This window comes from Myxine glutinosa, chromosome 1, assembly GCF_964187855.1.
Source record: "Myxine glutinosa chromosome 1, kmMyxGlut1.1, whole genome shotgun sequence".
Taxonomy (NCBI): Eukaryota; Metazoa; Chordata; class Myxini; order Myxiniformes; family Myxinidae; genus Myxine; species Myxine glutinosa.
This window is the reverse complement of record NC_136261.1, coordinates 232,273,091-232,292,973: the sequence shown is the minus strand read 5'-3', so window position 1 is coordinate 232,292,973 and position 19,883 is coordinate 232,273,091. Positions and strand designations below refer to the sequence as shown.

At 48.1% G+C, this 19,883-nt stretch overlaps 1 protein-coding gene across 4 annotated transcripts in view; it reads left to right on the top strand.

Annotated features, from left to right (window-relative positions):
• The first annotated feature begins 2,573 nt into the window (after positions 1–2,573).
• The window catches only part of ELOVL7 (ELOVL fatty acid elongase 7), a 119,030-nt gene continuing 101,720 nt past the window's right edge, over positions 2,574–19,883 (top strand). Inside the window, exons 1-2 of one of the 4 annotated variants that reach the window (XM_078784975.1) lie at positions 2,600–2,754; positions 19,219–19,342. The gene's annotated coding sequence lies outside the window, so the exon portion shown is untranslated. Of the gene's footprint in view, positions 2,755–19,218; positions 19,343–19,883 lie in introns of all 4 variants that reach the window. The other 3 variants (XM_078784979.1, XM_078784980.1, XM_078784967.1) reach the window with 3 other exon arrangements.

Genomic DNA, 19,883 nt, shown 5'->3' with positions numbered 1-19,883 from the left:
CCCACCTGGCATAGTGTGTGTGGTCTAAGGCATGGAACCATGGGACCAGTTCCGTCAGGGCATCAAGGTACATCGTGAATGAAGCCTGCCGCAGAGAACGCACGTAGACCAGTACTGAAAGTTGGGAATGTCTTCTCCTCTCTGGTGACACCAGTCTTCGAACTCAGGCAGGTCTTCTGCATCATCAGCATATGTCATACAGTGGCGTTCATACGCACGGTGTTGCAGGATGTGCAGTGCCGCTGCAGTGATTTGATGAGCTCTTCTTGTGCGGGTGACGTGGGCAGCTCGCAGGAAGGAGTCGGCCGTCCCTGGCGTTGCAATCTCAGCTTGCAAATCTGCAAAATCTGCAAATCTTGCAAAAATCAAATCTCTGAATCTGAGATGGCCCAATATCCAGATCTTTTCATAATATGATAGTCTACTAGTGTGCCAAATTTGGTGCTTGTATCACAAAATGCACAATTCTTTTGAATATTTGGGCTTAGCCGCCCCACTAATGGACGCAAATTTGGCGGGAAGGTTGAATTTGTACCTACGTATAGACCGATCCGACGGAGGGTTCAATGGACGGGCGCCCTCCATAGACGCCGCCATATAGTCAGGTTCACTATGTTAACAAATATAATTTCGTTCAAAATTTTGGGAGATTAGGAAACCTGTACATTTTTGGAATCTTCAGAGCATGGAGAATCCGAAAATCAATGTTGGCATTTGCACAGACACCTGCATGGCCGCCATTTTGGATTTTCAAAATGGCCGCCATAAAATACATATTTTGCGCCATCTCGGCTTCTAGTCAACCTAGAGACTTAATTAAATATGCTAATCCTATGTTTTCTGGGTCAAGGAATCCAATAAAGGCCTCAAAATAGTGCTCAGGATTATAGAAAAGCAACAAACAAAGGTAGTTGAAAACCATTGTCTTTATATTTGTGATATAACTGTATTACATAATACATGATATTGCAAGTCCTTTGAAGTTATAGGTTGTTATAGGAAGTTATAGGTAGTATCAGATTGAACTATAAGTCCTATACACAGCATCTACGAGGTCTACACCGTTCAGGAATATGCTTTTACAGATCTTCATCACTGTCCTGAGTGTCATTTTCGCAAAGGTGTCTACGCAAATGTAAACATTAATTTTTGGATTCCTCATGCTCTGAATATTCCAAAAATGTATAGTTTTGCTAATCTACCAAAATTTTGAACGAAAAAACATACTGAACCTGACTAATAGCTGGGGGGCGGCCGCCTCATTCGGCTTGTAGTCCATGGGCTGGACCCCAGATTATAGCCAATCGGTACCAACCAGAGGTACCAGATAAAAATAGACTTTTATTAAAGCTTATTATCTGTCCTTTTCAAGTAACTTTGCTGGACCACGATAGCTTGTAGCTTTTTTAGGCAAATTGCTGTCAAACAGACATACTGTCAATCAAGATTTGAAAGCAACGGCTTGGAGATGTGCGCTTGATAACACACTCTAATATCTCAAATAGGACACAAAACATAACTTTACAAGTCACAAATTCATGTATTTACTACACAATTAAGCATCATAAATCCATGTAAACAAGAAAATCCACAGTTTCACATGTCAAACAGAAAGCTGACTTGTAAACATCGTACCTGTGCATGTACATGATCATCTACATTTAAAATCTTAATTGTTTGAGTGGCCAAGTTACACTTGTCCATGTATGTTCACAAGGCATTCAAATATACTTGCACAGTGTGTAGGTTTGATGTTTAGTCAACATCCTCATCATCATCAAGATCTTCAGCATCACTGGTATTCTGGTCTGAATCATCTTCATCAGCATCCATCATGTTGGTACAGTCTTGAAGTTTGCACTCAATTGTGCACTTTAGTCTATTAGACAGACACTGGCAGTTTGGTAGCTGACAAACACGCCGACGTGTACAGGACATGAATTCCATGATGACCTGAGGTGCAGGAGAGCCAGTCATCCACAGAACATCAAGTGTGCCATCCTCTCTTGCAGTCCATCCATGGTTGTCCTGGGGAGCTGGTACATCTGGATCTGCTACATCTGGATCTGCTACCAGGCTACGTTGCCATATGGCACTTTGATAGTTGGCTCTCAAGGCATGTTGGTGAAGGCAGTCTTCACAGGGTGGTGTTCACATGGAACAGGGATGCCTCAAGGGGCGTACCCCTTCCGAGCATGCTCCTCCCCTCCTCCCTCGTGCTTGTTCTCATATGTGATAAATAAACGGCCCATGGTTCGATTCCTCTGGGACGTTTATTATTATAACCCCCAAAGTGCATTTTGGATATAATTATAACAAACTGTGGCAACTTATGATGACGTGTTTTTATTTTTAAAATTTTGCATTTTTGTGAACGATGAAATATTTTGTGCAACCTCACTTTAGTCTTTTCTTATATTTAAACTCGTTACTGTAATTTTGGCTATAATAAAAGAAAACGTGCATAATTATACATTCATATTGTTGTGTAAATGGTAATCCAAGTTGTCTCAAACTTTGAGGAAACTAATGGTTAGGAGGAAGAGAAAGGACAGTACCGAGTCCGGATAATGGGAAGAAGAAGAAGCAGAAGTGGAATAGGAAGAGGAAGAAGAAAATTACCGGGAGTGTCGTCAAGCGCCCCGTACGAGTGTGTGGCCTTCGCTTTCTCAGTTGTAATTTTTATTTTAAATATTATTCTTTATCATTTTGCGCTGTATGCTGCACATCGTGTTCGTGGTTGTATCTGTCGTGGTGAGTCGCCTTCGCTCGGTTTGTTTCAGTCGGTGTACAGTAGTTCGTACCTTAACACTTGTTTCCCATGCCCCACTGTACCGAATGCGTGGCACGTGGTTGTTTTGTGCGTGTGTCCTTTTTGTCTATTTTTAACAGCAGCACCGCATGTTGTTTACGTCAGCACTTTATCTTGATATGGTATCACTGAAGAAGAAGAATGTAGCAGCACATAGTTGGCGGCACGCAGTGAGACACGAAAGTGTCAGTGTTTCCGGACCAACAGATAAAGTACAGTTTTGTTGTGCACTTCCTTGAGATGACATTCGATGTACAGTACTGCACAGTACTGTATAGTGATTATAGTGGTCATCGCTGATTTTTTTAATTGTTTCCTTCCTTGCAAACGATGTGATGACTGGTGATATATGAACATATGAACGAACATACATATGAACATATGGTATATGAACATATGGGTCGTATATGAACCCGACTGCAAAGCCGCAATGAGCCGGCGAAGCCAAAGCCTCTTGCCACTATTTTACCCATCACTATGGCATCAGTAGGTTAGGTAGTTGGTACTACTACTAGGTACCATACCTAGTTCAAAATGACTATTTGCATTCTGGGTGAGATTAAAATTTACTTTGTAGCGGTTACCGCTGGATGCACACAATCGCCTTGCACCGGCCAGAACACGGCCAGACGCGCCTCTCCCGGGCATGCCCGGACTCACTGTTCCCGGGCACGCCCGGTCTCGTCTTTCCCGGGCATGCCCGCTCTCGCCTTTCCAGGGCTCGCCCAGAGCGTCCGGGCATGCCCGCTATTGCCTTTCCAGGGCTCGCCCAGAGCGTCCGGGCATGCCCGCTATCGCCTTTCCAGGGCTCACCCAGAGCGTCCGGGCATGCCCGCTCTCGCCTTTCCAGTGCTCGTCCAGAGCGCCCGGGCACGCCCAGCCTCGACTTGCCAGGCCGCAGCCAAACACGCCCGGGCAGGTCCAGACTCGCCTTTCCAAGGCTCGCCCTTGACACCCGGGCATGCCCGGTATAGCTTTTGCCGGGCAAACTTCCCGACATAAATGTGTATATATATTGCTGTCCGATAAACGGGCTTTTGTCAGAATACCTGAGCTGTTTTGTTTCAATAAAGCAACTCGGACGAATTCCGTCTTTGGTCGCGTCACTTCTTTCGACTCGCGTTGGAGCGCAGCTCCTTCACTGGTGACCTACCGACTTTGACACGGCAGTGACTCTTAAACTGCCTACCTTCTGGGAGGCTCACGCGGCTGTTTGGTTCGCCCAGGCGGACTCCCAGTTCGCCCTGCGAGGCATCACCGCGGACGACACCCGCTTCCACCACGTCGTGGCAGCGCTCGGTTCCGCCACCTCGGCCCGCGCCCTGAGCCTCCTCGAGCACCCGCCGGCTGCCGACAAGTATGACGTGCTGAAGACGCTCCTCCTCGACGCTTTCGCCCTCTCACCGGCGGCACGCGCACGGCGCCTGCTCGACCTGCCCGAGCTCGGCGACACGCGCCCGTCCGAGCGCATGGACTATATGCTCTCGTTGCTCGGTGAGCACTCTCCGGATTTTCTGTTCCGCGAGTTGTTCCTTCGCCAGCTGCCTCACCCGGTACGCCTCGCCCTGGCTGGCACGTCGATCACCGATCCCCGCGCCCTCGCCAGGGAAGCCGATAAGATCTCCTCGGCGGGCCAACACATCGGCGCGGCTACCTGGAGCCTGCCGCCGTCCGAGGCGACGCCCGAGCGCCCTGCGCGGTTGGAGGCCGAACTGCCGGTGAAACTGGCGGCCGCCACGCCGCACCGACCGCTTCCGACACGACGGCCGGGGCCTCCACCTGACCAGGCGTGGTGTTATTACCATGCCAGGCTCGGACGTGCCGACCCCCGTGCACTTTCGGCAAGTCGGGAAACGGCCGGGCCGGCGTTCATTCCCAGCCATGAGCGCCGGCCACTCGGGCAACTTGCTTTTTATTCGGGACAAAGCGTCCGGGCGGCGTTTCCTTTGTGACACCGGCGCCCAACTGAGCGTCATACCCGCCTCCGAGCAGGACAGGCGGGACGCCGTTTGCGGCCCCTCTTTGGTCGCTGCTAATGGCTCGGCCATACGCACTTTCGGCCCACGCAACGTCACCCTCTGCTTCGGCAGCCAGCGCTTTCAGTGGACCTTTGTGACCACCTGCGTCCCCATGGCTTTGCTGGGCGCCGACTTCCTCTGCGCGCACGGGCTGCTGGTCAACGTCAAACGTCGTCGCCTTGTCAACGCCGAGACCTTCAGCTCCCTGGCGTGCACGATGAGCAGCTCCGCGCCGACCGAACTGGCGTGCGCCCTCCCGACGGCGAACGAGTTCGCTCGCCTGCTCGCGGAATTCCCGGCCCTCACACGACCGACGTTTTCGGCCGTCGCAGTGCGGCATGGGATCGAGCACCACATACCCACTACGGGCCCGCCGGTCTACGCCAGGGCCCGCCGCCTCGACCCGGCCAAGCTCGCCGTGGCAAAGGCCGAGTTCGACGCGTTGGAGCACCTCGGCATCGTGCGGCGCTCCAATAGCGTGTGGGCCTCACCACTGCACATCGTGCCAAAGCCTGGGGGCGGATGGCGCCCGTGTGGCGACTACCGCCGCCTCAACGACGCTACCACCCCCGACAGGTACCCGATCCCGCACATCCAGGACTTTTCCGCCCGTTTGGCGGGACGGGTCATATTTTCCAAAATTGACCTGATACGGGGATACCACCAGGTACCTGTCCGGGCGGCCGACGTCCCGAAGACGGCCGTCATCACGCCGTTCGGCCTGTTCGAATTTTTGAGGATGCCGTTTGGCCTCAAGAACGCGGCCCAGGCGTTCCAGCGCTTAATGGACGGCGTACTGCGCGACCTGCCATTTATTTTCGTCTATCTGGACGACATCCTCGTCGCCAGCACGTCCCGCGCCGAGCACCTCCTCCACCTCCGGACACTGTTCGGTCGCCTCAGCGAGCACGGCTTAATTGTCAACCCGGCCAAATGCCACTTCGGCACGACGACCGTTGACTTTTTGGACCACCGCATCACCAAGATCGGGGCCGTGCCGCTGCCGACCAAGGTCGAGGCCATCACCACGTTCCCGCGTCCCCGTTCCATCAAGGCCCTACAAGAGTTCCTCAGCATGGTGAATTTTTATCACCGATTCGTGCCCCGCGCTGCTCAGCTCATGCGGCCCCTTTACGAGGCCCTCTGGGGCAAGCCGGCCAAGCATGACATCGTTTGGTCCGCGGCCATGGACGCGGCCTTCGCGAGCGCAAAACGGGCCCTCGCCGACGCAACGCTGCTGGCTCACCCGGTGCTCAACGCGCCCATCGCCCTCACTACGGATGCCTCCAACTACGCGGTGGGCGCCGTCCATGAACAATGGGTGGACGGGGTTTAGCAGCCACTCGCTTTTTTCAGCCGGCAGCTCCGGCCGAACGAGTTAAAATACAGCACGTTCGACCGCGAGCTGCTCGGTCTATTCCTTGCCGTTCGCCATTTCCGACACCTCCTGGAGGGCCGCCCGTTCACGGCTTTCGTCGACCACAAGCCGTTGGTCTGCGCAATGGCCAAAGTCACGGAGCCGTGGTCGGCACGCCAGCAGCGCCACCTCTCCGCCGTGTCGGAATTCACCACGGACATCCGGCACGTCGCCGGCAAAGACAACGCTGTGGCCGACTGTCTTTCTTGGGCCAGCGCGAACGCGGTCCACCTCGGCGTGGACTTCGCGCTCATGGCGGCCGACCAGACCACCGATACCTCGGTGCAGGCCCTCCGGGCGGCGGACACGGGCCTCCGCCTGGCCGACATCCCCTTCGCGGGCACCGTCCTGCTCTGTGACGTCTCCCAGGGCCAGCCTCGCCCCATCGTGTCCGTTTCCTGGCAGCGCCGCATCTTCGCCTCCATCCACGGCCTTTCTCACCTGGGCCGGAAAGCTTCTCAGAAGCTGGTGTCAGCGCGTTTCGTCTGGCACGGCCTTCGACGGAACGTACGCGACTGGGCCAACGCCTGCACGGCCTGCCAGCGGGCCAAGGTCCACCGCCACACCCAGGCCCCGCTGGCACCTTTCACCGTGCCTGCACGGCGTTTCGACCACGTCCACGTGGACCTGGTGGGTCCCCTGCCCCCATCGCGGGGGTTCACCCACCTGCTCACCATGGTGGACAGGACCACCAGGTGGCTGGAGGCCGTGCCCCTCACCTCCACCACCACCGCCGACGTGGCGCAGGCGTTCATCGCCACCTGGGTCGCGCGCTTCGGCGCACCGGCGGACATCTCGTCCAACCGCGGCCCACAGTTCACGTCCGAACTTTGGGGCGCGGTCGCCCGCTCATTGGGGGTCACGCTGCACCGCACCACGGCCTACCACCACCAAGCCAACGGGTTGTGCGAGCGGTTTCACTGCTCCATGAAGGCCGCACTCATGGCCGGCCTTCAGGACGACGGTTGGACCGACCGGCTGCCGCGGGTCCTTTTGGGCCTCCGCACGGCCCCCAAGGAGGACCTCTGGGCGTCCGCCGCCGAGCTCGTCTACGGCCAGCCGCTCCGCGTCCCGGGCGAGTTCGTGCCCGACGCTACCAGTCCCTGGTCCGCCGCACACCAGCGCTCGGACCTCCAGGAGGCCGCCCGCCGATTTGCCCCCGTGCCAACGTCCCGCCACGGTGGCCCCCAGTCCTACGTCCCCCCAGCGCTTCGCACAGCGGAGTACGTCTTTGTGAGTCATGACGCGCACCGGGGGCCACTCCGGCCGCCGTACGACGGGCCCTTCCGGGTCCTGCGACGGGGCGACAAGTCCTTTGTCGTCGACGTTGGCGGCCGGTCGGACCGGATCTCTGTGGACCGCCTCAAACCGGCGCACATGGACGTCGACCGACCACCACGGTTGGCCCTTCCTCCGCGGCGAGGCCGCCCCCCGTCCACAGTTCCCCCCGCTCGACCACCCACCACCACGTCAGACCCCTCCCCACGACCCTCTAGGGGTCGCTTCGGCCGGGTCATCCGGACCCCCCTTAAATTGACCCTGCCGGTGCAGGTCGATTCTGGAGGGGCGTGTGTAGCGGTTACCGCTGGATGCACACAATCGCCTTGCACCGGCCAGAACACGGCCAGACGCGCCTCTCCCGGGCATGCCCGGACTCACTGTTCCCGGGCACGCCCGAACCTCCCGGGCACGCCCGGTCTCGTCTTTCCCGGGCATGCCCGCTCTCGCCTTTCCAGGGCTCGCCCAGAGCGTCCGGGCATGCCCGCTATCGCCTTTCCAGGGCTCGCCCAGAGCGTCCGGGCATGCCCGCTATTGCCTTTCCAGGGCTCGCCCAGAGCGTCCGGGCATGCCCGCTATCGCCTTTCCAGGGCTTACCCAGAGCGTCCGGGCATGCCCGCTCTCGCCTTTCCAGGGCTCGCCCAGAGCGTCCGGGCATGCCCGCTATTGCCTTTCCAGGGCTCGCCCAGAGCGTCCGGGCACGCCCAGCCTCGACTTGCCAGGCCGCAGCCAAACACGCCCGGGCAGGTCCAGACTCGCCTTTCCAAGGCTCGCCCTTGACACCCGGGCATGCCCGGTATAGCTTTTGCCGGGCAAACTTCCCGACATAAATGTGTATATATATTGCTGCCCGATAAACGGGCTTTTGTCAGAAGACCTGAGCTGTTTTGTTTCAATAAAGCAACTCGGACGAATTCCGTCTTTGGTCGCGTCACTTCTTTCGACTCGCGTTGGAGCGCAGCTCCTTCAACTTCTTGATTAATTCGGTGAATTCCGTCTCAACTTCGGATATTTCCGGCCGTGAAAAACGATCCGTATTTCTAAACTAAATATGTAAACCGCTTGTACCGTATTTCTGGCCGTGAAAAACTATCCTATACGGCCGCGAGATTTCTAAAAAATAATTCTTCGTCAATTTTAGAATATTTGATGCCGTTTTCAGCGTCCGAAATGCGTAATAAGCTTTTTAAAAATATTTTTCAAATGCTCAAATCTCATTGGTTCCGGTGTTTGGTGACGATTTTCGTTGAAGATAACGAGGTTGGTCTTAACGTATTTTAATTACAAATTAGAGGTGCATAAGATTGTGAATCAAACAAAGACGGGTGAAACAAACTGCTATTGAACTTTTTCGCAAGTTTTTATGCAAACTTCCGCATCCCGTCGATGGCGGCCTCCATTGCGTGATTTGGTTTTAGAAATATTTTTTCAAATGCTCGAATCTCATTGGTTCCGGTGTTTGGTGACGCTTTTCGTTGAAGATAACCAGGCCCGTGCGGGCCGAGGTTGGTCTTAAAGTATTGTAATAATAAATTGGAGGTGCATAAGGTTGTGAATCAAACAAAGACGGATGAAAGAAACTCCTATTGAACGTTTTTCAATTTGTTATGCATACTTCCGCATCTGCAAGATGGCGGCCTCCATTGAGCTTCGGAATTCTCAAGCCAAGGCTTAATCTGGTTTTCGACATAATACGTACGCGTTTATTGACAACACCGGCTTCGCCGGCTACTAGTACCGACTGCAAAGCCGCAATGAGCCGGCGAAGCCAAAGCCTCTTGCCACTATTTTACCCATCACTATGGCATCAGTAGGTTAGGTAGTTGGTAGTAGGTAGGTGTAGACTGTAGTAGGTACCGTACCTGGTAAGACTTGGTAAAAGAGAAGAGCAGACAGTCCTCCCCAATACCTGCATACAATAAATGTCACAAGAAGCTTAAGGAAGTAACTATACTATGTGCTAGCTTAAGGCCTATTTTAAGAAATTTTAACTGGGCTTAACATACGTTTTCACAGTATGTGTGTAGTCTTCTAACTTCAGTCGCTGTCAGGGCTGGTTCTCTCCAGGCACTGTGGCTTCCTCCACCAGAAGAAGTTAGCTTGCAGTGATTAATTCGGTGAATTCCGTCTCAACTTCGGATATTTCCGGCCGTGAAAAACTATCCGTATTTCTAAACTAAATATGTAAACCGCTTATACCGTATTTCTGGCCGTGAAAAACTATCCCATACGGCCGCGAGATTTCTAAAAAATAATTCTTCGTCAATGTTAGAATATTTGACGCCGTTTTCACCCTCCGAAACGCGTAATAAGCTTTAAAAAAATATTTTTTCAAATGCTCGAATCTCGTTGGTTCTGGTGTTTGATGACGATTTTCGTTGAAGATAACGAGGTTGGTCTTAACGTATTTTAATTACTAATTAGAGGTTCATTAGATTGTGAATCAAAGAACGACGGGTGAAACAAACTCCTATTGAACTCTTTCGCAATTGTTTTATGCAAACTTCCGCATCCGGTCGATGGCGGCCACCATTGAGTGATTTCATTTTAGAAATATTTTTTCAAATGCTCGACTCTCATTGGGTCCGGTGTTTGGTGACGCGTTTCGTTGAAGATAACCAGGCCCGTGCGGGCCGATGTTGGTCTTAAAGTATTTTAATAATACATTGGAGGTGCATAAGATTGTGAATCAAACAATGACGGGTGAAAGAAACTCCTAATGAACGTTTTAAATTTGTTATGCATACTTCCGCATCCGCAAGATGGCGGCCTCCACTGCGCTTCGGAATTCTCAAGCCAAGGCATAATCAGGTTTTCGACATAATACGTACTCGTTTATTGACAACACCGGCTTAGCCAGCTACTAGTACCGACTGCAAAGCCGCAATGAGCCGGCGAAGCCAAAGCCTCTTGCCACTATTTTACCCATCACTATGGTATCAGTAGGTTAGGTAGTTGGTAGTAGGTAGGTGTAGTAGGTACCGTACCTGGTAAGACTTGGTAAAAGAGAAGAGCAGACAGGGGTCATTCCATGTCAAATCATCAAAGAATCTGCCGTCATCTCTCAGATTTTTGTAAAACTTTGGGAACCAATTGGGACCCATGAAAAACAGCTAGAACTCAAATATTTTTGCTAACAGCCTCTTAATTAGTGAGATACAGGTTAACGAACTTTGGACTAATTAGCGCGATGTCGCGAATTCAAATGGCCATATCTCTAAAAGTATAACACCTAGAGAGCTGGTTTTGGTGTCATTTTAAAGGTATTTTCATGCCCTATAAATTTGTCTGGGCAACATTTTCCTACCTCCAATCACAAAAAAGTTATCACAAAATATAAACTTCAATCGTAAATCCAAAAAAAATGTATCCTTCAAATTTCCTCAAATTCATCCCAGATGTACCTTATGATGTCAAGAAGCTTCCACATAAATGTTGTGATGGGCACTCCAATAGTTTCTGAGATATGAGCAATAATGTACATGTACGTATGGCATATAGGTTCGAAAATCAGCATTTGTAATGTATTATACAATCATTCTAACCTAGCCATGACAGGGAACACAGGGAACAACCATCAATTGCTTTGAAGTATCATATACTTTCATTTTCAACTGGGCCTGAGGGGAATTCTCATCTGGGGAATTCCAACTGGGATTTCCCATGTGGGTAATTTGCGGTGATGCAACTTTCACAGTCTAAGATCCCCAGGGAAAGTCCAAGTTGGCTTAGTGTAATGCTTAGGCCTGCCACCAACAGAAATTGGCAGTTCACTTCTGAAGGAGCTGCAGAAAAATGACGACTGCCAAGGAAAAGTTCATCTTGAAGCAGAAATCCTGCTGCAATCCCTTTGGAGCTCATGAAAAACCAAAGTCGTCTGGCTTGAGAGCTGTTAGCCAAAAAGCCATAGCCGCTCATCCAAGCCTCAAACTGCAAAGTGCACAGAAAATCTGTACCCAGTGTCGTAAGAAACTGCCAAAAAGACAACCAGGTGTGGTAGAGACTCAGAGTGAAATACCATTACCAGTGACCAGCAGCGCTATTAGCAGTAGTGAGGACAATGATGGTGGAGGTGAATCACCAATACCAGGCAGTTCAGGGGAGTTTGAATTTCATTCTCCTGAAATGGAACTGAATACACTGAATGAGTCTTTGGGATTGATTGGAGAATCACCTATTCCAAAAAAGAGACTTGCTGCAGATAAATATGTGAAATCCAAAACCAAGAAAATCGGTGACACTGTGAAGAAAAAATTGGAAATCGCGACAGGATTGCCATCTAACAAACTCCAGGATGCAGGACAGGAGATGATAGAACAACTCAAGCACAAGTTTGAATCAAGTTTGAATCAAGTTTGAAACTTACACCTGGGATGATCGATCACAATGTCTCAGCCATAACTGGTTATGTTACAGTGGATTATGATGGTCACTGGTGGGTTGCATGTGTCATGGAACATACCCCAGAGAGGCATGAGGTGGATGTTAAGTTCCTCCATCCACATGGACCATCCCCATCATATACATTTCCGGAACCAGCAGACCCTCTCACTATTGACTACCAGGATGTGCTTACTACTGTTGAACCAACCACTGCAACTGGAAGGACATATTGTATTTCCAAGAAAGAAACAAGTGCTGCTGTTGCTGCATTGAAGAGGAAATTGAAAGCCTAAGTCAGGTTAGTGAACACTGTGTACTTGAACTCACTTATTGATTGTATAATACATTACAAATGCTGATTTTCGAACCTATATGCCATACGTACATGTACATTATTGCTCATATCTCAGAAACTATTGGAGTGCCCATCACAACATTTATGTGGAAGCTTCTTGACATCATAAGGTACCTCTGGGATGAATTTGAGGAAATTTGAAGGATACATTTTTTGGGGATTCACAATTGAAGTTTATATTTTGTGATAACTTTTTTGTGGTTGGAGGTAGGAAAATGTTGCCCAGACAAATTCATAGGGCATGAAAATACCTTTAAAATGACACCAAAACCAGCTCTCTAGGTGTTATACTTTTAGAGATATGGCCATTTGAATTCGCGACGTCGCGCTAATTAGTCCAAAGTTCGTTAGTCTGTATCTCACTAATTAAGAGGCTGTTAGCAAAAATATTTGAGTTCTTGCCGTTTTTCATGGGTCCCAATTGGTTCCCAAAGTTTTACAAAAATCTGAGAGATGATGGCAGATTCTTTGATGATTTGACATGGAATGACCCACAGTCCTCCCCAATACCTGCATACAATAAATGTCACAAGAAGCTTAAGGAAGTAACTATACGATGTGCGAGCTTAAGGCCTATTTTAAGAAATTTTAACTGGGCTTAACATACGTTTTCACAGTAAGTGTGTAGTCTTCTAACTTCAGTCGCTGTCAGGACTGGTTCTCTGACCCTCCGGGCACGGCAGCTTCCTCCACCAGAAGAAGTTAGCTTGCAGTGATTAATTCGGTGAATTCCGTCTCAACTTCGGATATTTCCGGCCGTGAAAAACTATCCGTATTTCTAAACTAAATATGTAAACCGCTTATACCATATTTCTGGCCGTGAAAAACTATCCCATACGGCCGCGAGATTTCTAAAAAATAATTCTTCGTCAATGTTAGAATATTTGACGCCGTTTTCACCCTCCGAAACGCGTAATAATATTTTTTCAAATGCTCGAATCTCATTGGGTCCGGTGTTTCGTGACGCGTTTTGTTGAAGATAACCAGGCCCGTGCGGGCCGATGTTGGTCTTAAATTATTTTATTAATACATTGGAGGTGCATACGATTGTGAATCAAACGATGACGGGTGAAAGAAACTCCTAATGAACGTTTTAAATTTGTTATGCATACTTCCGCATCCGCAAGATGGCTGCCTCCACTGCGCTTCGGATTCTCGAGCCAAGGCATAATCAGGTTTTCAACATAATACGTACTCGTTTATTGACAACACCGGCTTCGCCGGCTATTAATAATAAATTGGAGGTGCATAAGATTGTGAATCAAACAAAGACGGGTGAAAGAAACTCCTATTGAACGTTTTTCAATTTGTTATGCATACTTCCGCATCCGCAAGATGGCGGCCTCCATTGAGCTTCGGAATTCTCAAGCCAAGGCATAATCTGGTTTTCGACATAATACGTACGCGTTTATTGACAACACCGGCTTCGCCGGCTATTAATTAATTTATTTATTTATTTATTACTTGCAAAATCGAAGATTTTTCAAGTATATTGGTCGGTTGCATTTGTGGTTCTGTCTGTCTGTCTGTTTGTTACTTGGCAAAAAAAGAAAATTTTTTTTGCAAGTATGTTGATCACTCGTGTGTGTGTGTGTGTGTGTGTGTGTGTGTGTGTGTGTGTGTGTGTGTGTGTGTGTGTGTGTGTGTGTGTGTGTGTGTGTGTGTGTGTGTGTGTGTGTGTGTGTGTGTGTGTGTGTGTGTGTGTGTGTGTGTGTGTGTGTGTGTCTGTCTGTCTGTCTGTCTGTCTGTCTGTCCGCTCACTTATACTTGCCTACAGGTCACAATTCTAAACCGATCATCACGAAACTTCACCAAGTTGTATAGGTCTTCCCAATTGAGAAGCGTATTGTTTTTGGGGTCAAAAGGTCAACATAGCCATAGGCCAAAGGTCACCAACTATGCCAAATTTCTAAAATCCTCAATTTTTATCCGATTGACTTCAAATTTGAAGAGGACTTGCATATCTGGTCACTCAATTCAACCACCAAATATATGTGAGGTCAACGTCGGCCAAAAGGTCAACATAGGCCGAATTTCTAATATCCTCAATTTTCATCCGATTGACTTGAGATTTGAAGAGGACTTGCATATCTGGTCACTGAATTCAACCACGTATTATATTTTAAGTAAACATAGGCCAAAAGGTCAACATAGGCCAAGTTTTTTAAATCCTCAATTTTCATCCGATTGACTTGGAAAATTGAACAGCATTTGCACATTGAGTCACTAAATAGGGAAACTAACTATTTTTGAGGTCAAAGTCAAAGGTCAACTCAAGGTGAACCTTCCAAAATCATCATTTTTCATCTGAAAAATCATCACTTTTCTTCCTATTGACCGGAGCTTTGATCAAGATTGTCAATTTTAATCTTGATGAAATGGACAATTTGCTGTATCAATGGAATTTCTTTTCTTGGGGGGGGGGGGGGGGATTTTGCAAGTATCGTGCTTCAGAGAGAGAGAGAGAGAGAGAGAGAGAGGTGATTGATTGAGAGAGAAGTGATTGATTGAGAGAGAGGTGATTGATTGAGAGAGAGGTGATTGATTGAGAGAGAGAGGTGATTGATTGAGAGAGAGGTGATTGATTGAGAGAGGTGATTGATTGAGAGAGAGGTGATTGATTGAGAGAGAGGTGATTGATTGAGAGAGAGGTGATTGATTGAGAGAGAGAGGGGTGATTGATTGAGAGAGAGAGGTGATTGATTGAGAGAGAGGTGATTGATTGAGAGAGAGAGGGGTGATTGATTGAGAGAGAGAGAGGTGATTGATTGAGAGAGAGAGAGAGAGAGAGGTGATTGATTGAGAGAGAGAGAGGTGATTGATTGAAAGAGAGAGGTGATTGATTGAGAGAGAGAGGTGATTGATTGAGAGAGAGAGGTGATTGATTGAGAGAGAGAGAGGTGATTGATTGAGAGAGAGAGAGGTGATTGATTGAGAGAGAGAGAGGTGATTGATTGAGAGAGAGAGGTGATTGATTGAGAGAGAGAGGTGATTGATTGAGAGAGAGAGGTGATTGATTGAGAGAGAGAGAGGTGATTGATTGAGAGAGAGAGAGGTGATTGATTGAGAGAGAGAGAGGTGATTGATTGAGAGAGAGAGAGGTGATTGATTGAGAGAGAGAGAGGTGATTGATTGAGAGAGAGAGAGGTGATTGATTGAGAGAGAGAGGTGATTGATTGAGAGAGAGAGAGGTGATTGATTGAGAGAGAGAGAGGTGATTGATTGAGAGAGAGAGAGGTGATTGATTGAGAGAGAGAGGTGATTGATTGAGAGAGAGAGGTGATTGATTGAGAGAGAGAGAGGTGATTGATTGAGAGAGAGAGAGGTGATTGATTGAGAGAGAGAGAGGTGATTGATTGAGAGAGAGAGAGGTGATTGATTGAGAGAGAGAGAGGTGATTGATTGAGAGAGAGAGGTGATTGATTGAGAGAGAGGTGATTGATTGAGAGAGAGGTGATTGATTGAGAGAGAGGTGATTGATTGAGAGAGAGAGAGAGAGAGAGAGGTGATTGATTGAGAGAGAGAGAGGTGATTGATTGAGAGAGAGAGAGGTGATTGATTGAGAGAGAGAGAGGTGATTGATTGAGAGAGAGAGGTGATTGATTGAGAGAGAGAGGTGATTGATTGAGAGAGAGAGGTGATTGATTGAGAGAGAGAGAGGTGATTGATTGAGAGAGAGAGAGGTGATTGATTGAGAGAGAGAGAGGTGATTGATTGAGAGAGAGAGAGGTGATTGATTGAGAGAGAGAGAGGTGATTGATTGAGAGAGAGAGAGGTGATTGATTGAGAGAGAGAGAGGTGATTGATTGAGAGAGAGAGAGGTTATTGAGAGAGAGAGAGAGAGAGGTGATTGATTGAGAGAGAGAGAGGTGATTGATTGAGAGAGAGAGAGGTGATTGATTGAGAGAGAGAGAGGTGATTGATTGAGAGAGAGAGGTGATTGATTGAGAGAGAGGTGATTGATTGAGAGAGAGGTGATTGATTGAGAGAGAGGTGATTGATTGAGAGAGAGAGAGAGAGAGGTGATTGATTGAGAGAGAGAGGTGATTGATTGAGAGAGAGAGAGGTGATTGATTGAGAGAGAGAGAGGTGATTGATTGAGAGAGAGAGAGGTGATTGATTGAGAGAGAGAGAGGTGATTGATTGAGAGAGAGAGGTGATTGATTGAGAGAGAGAGGTGATTGATTGAGAGAGAGAGAGGTGATTGATTGAGAGAGAGAGAGAGAGGTGATTGATTGAGAGAGAGAGAGAGAGGTGATTGATTGAGAGAGAGAGAGGTGATTGATTGAGAGAGAGAGAGGTGATTGATTGAGAGAGAGGTGATTGATTGAGAGAGAGAGAGAGAGAGGTGATTGATTGAGAGAGAGAGAGGTGATTGATTGAGAGAGAGAGAGAGAGAGAGAGAGGTGATTGATTGAGAGAGAGAGAGAGAGGTGATTGATTGAGAGAGAGAGAGAGAGAGAGGTGATTGATTGATTGAGAGAGAGAGAGAGAGGTGATTGATTGAGAGAGAGAGGTGATTGAGAGAGAGAGAGGTGATTGATTGAGAGAGAGAGAGAGAGAGAGAGAGAGAGAGAGAGAGAGGTGATTGATTGAGAGAGAGAGAGGTGATTGATTGAGAGAGAGAGAGGTGATTGATTGAGAGAGAGAGAGGTGATTGATTGAGAGAGAGAGAGGTGATTGATTGAGAGAGAGAGAGAGGTGATTGATTGAGAGAGAGAGAGGTGATTGATTGAGAGAGAGAGAGGTGATTGATTGAGAGAGAGAGAGAGGTGATTGATTGAGAGAGAGAGAGGTGATTGATTGAGAGAGAGAGAGGTGATTGATTGAGAGAGAGAGGGGTGATTGATTGAGAGAGAGAGGTGATTGATTGAGAGAGAGAGAGGTGATTGATTGAGAGAGAGAGAGGTGATTGATTGAGAGAGAGAGAGGTGATTGATTGAGAGAGAGAGAGAGGTGATTGATTGAGAGAGAGAGAGGTGATTGATTGAGAGAGAGAGAGGTGATTGAGAGAGAGAGAGAGGTGATTGATTGAGAGAGAGAGAGGTGATTGATTGAGAGAGAGAGAGGTGATTGATTGAGAGAGAGAGAGGTGATTGATTGAGAGAGAGAGAGGTGATTGATTGAGAGAGAGAGGTGATTGATTGAGAGAGAGAGAGGTGATTGATTGAGAGAGAGAGAGAGGTGATTGATTGAGAGAGAGAGAGGTGATTGATTGAGAGAGAGAGGTGATTGATTGAGAGAGAGAGGTGATTGATTGAGAGAGAGAGAGAGGTGATTGATTGAGAGAGAGAGAGGTGATTGATTGAGAGAGAGAGAGGTGATTGATTGAGAGAGAGAGAGAGGTGATTGATTGAGAGAGAGAGGTGATTGATTGAGAGAGAGAGGTGATTGATTGAGAGAGAGAGGTGATTGATTGAGAGAGAGAGAGAGGTGATTGATTGAGAGAGAGAGAGGTGATTGATTGAGAGAGAGAGAGGTGATTGATTGAGAGAGAGAGGTGATTGATTGAGAGAGAGAGAGGTGATTGATTGAGAGAGAGAGAGGTGATTGATTGAGAGAGAGAGAGGTGATTGATTGAGAGAGAGAGAGGTGATTGATTGAGAGAGAGAGAGGTGATTGATTGAGAGAGAGAGAGGTGATTGATTGAGAGAGAGAGAGGGTGATTGATTGAGAGAGAGAGAGGTGATTGATTGAGAGAGAGAGAGAGGTGATTGATTGAGAGAGAGAGAGGTGATTGATTGAGAGAGAGAGGTGATTGATTGAGAGAGAGAGAGGTGATTGATTGAGAGAGAGAGAGAGGGTGATTGATTGAGAGAGAGAGAGGTGATTGATTGAGAGAGAGAGAGAGGTGATTGATTGAGAGAGAGAGAGGTGATTGATTGAGAGAGAGAGGTGATTGATTGAGAGAGAGAGGTGATTGATTGAGAGAGAGAGAGGTGATTGATTGAGAGAGAGAGGTGATTGATTGAGAGAGAGAGGTGATTGATTGAGAGAGAGAGGTGATTGATTGAGAGAGAGAGGTGATTGATTGAGAGAGAGAGAGGTGATTGATTGAGAGAGAGAGAGGTGATTGATTGAGAGAGAGAGAGGTGATTGATTGAGAGAGAGAGAGGTGATTGATTGAGAGAGAGAGGTGATTGATTGAGAGAGAGAGGTGATTGATTGAGAGAGAGAGGTGATTGATTGAGAGAGAGAGAGAGCTGATTGATTGAGAGAGAGAGAGGTGATTGATTGAGAGAGAGAGAGGTGATTGATTGAGAGAGAGAGAGGTGATTGATTGAGAGAGAGAGGTGATTGATTGATAGAGAGAGGTGATTGATTGAGAGAGAGAGAGGTGATTGATTGAGAGAGAGAGGTGATTGATTGAGAGAGAGAGAGGTGATTGATTGAGAGAGAGAGAGGTGATTGATTGAGAGAGAGAGAGGTGATTGATTGAGAGAGAGAGGTGATTGATTGAGAGAGAGAGAGGTGATTGATTGAGAGAGAGAGGTGATTGATTGAGAGAGAGAGAGGTGATTGATTAGAGAGAGAGAGGTGATTGATTGAGAGAGAGAGAGGTGATTGATTGAGAGAGAGAGAGGTGATTGATTGAGAGAGAGAGGTGATTGATTGAGAGAGAGAGGTGATTGATTGAGAGAGAGAGAGGTGATTGATTGAGAGAGAGAGGTGATTGATTGAGAGAGAGAGGTGATTGATTGAGAGAGAGAGGTGATTGATTGAGAGAGAGAGGTGATTGATTGAGAGAGAGAGGTGATTGATTGAGAAAGAGAGGTGATTGATTGATAGAGGTATAGATAGATGACATCTCTGCAAATCACACCACTCAGACTTGTGCGTTTTAATATTTTGGCCATGAGCGGTGTAAGGTGTGGCTCCCGCGTGCACTTTTTCCACCCTTTCTCTTGATCCTATTACTGCTGTCTGCTGTACTTGGCCACGCCCTACTCCCCAGCCTTGCATTTGGGCTGCTGTGTGTGGGTTCGTCGGGCAACTTGCCAACTCCACACAGAGTTCAGCGGCGCTGTAACCGCACCCTGGACTCTGCCTGTGACATTGCTGAGAAAACTTTGTTGCAGGTTCGTTTGTTTCAACATCTTGGTTCCCTTTATTATGGTTTATTCATATTCTGTTTGATGTTGCAGAACGTTTGAATGCGCTTGTTCAATAATATAAGTAAAAGTGCTTTGAGATCTTTGGTCATCATTTTGTGTGGCTTTGCACCAATTTATCCTCAAGGTTGTACAGTATCTGCATCACTATTATGTTGATATCGTATTGTGCCTTCACTTCATTGATGGATAAATGAGTTGGATGGATCTCAGGTTCACACAAGGCCTGTGAACACATCTGGGCCTGTGTATGTATTTATAGTGTAGGATCTGCCCCTCACACAGCAACCACGCTCTGAATAAGCAAACAATTTCGCATGGTGTTGAGGACTACCTGCTACCTGCAGTTCAGCTACGAATTTGGAATTTGGCCAGGGTGCAGGTGATACCTGCCTCTGTCGAAAGACGCAAAAGGATTTTAACGTCCAAGTAATGCAAATAGATGAATCCCAAACGCAACATCCGTCTGAAGGATGGCACACTTCTTAATGCAACGCTCTGTCTGTGA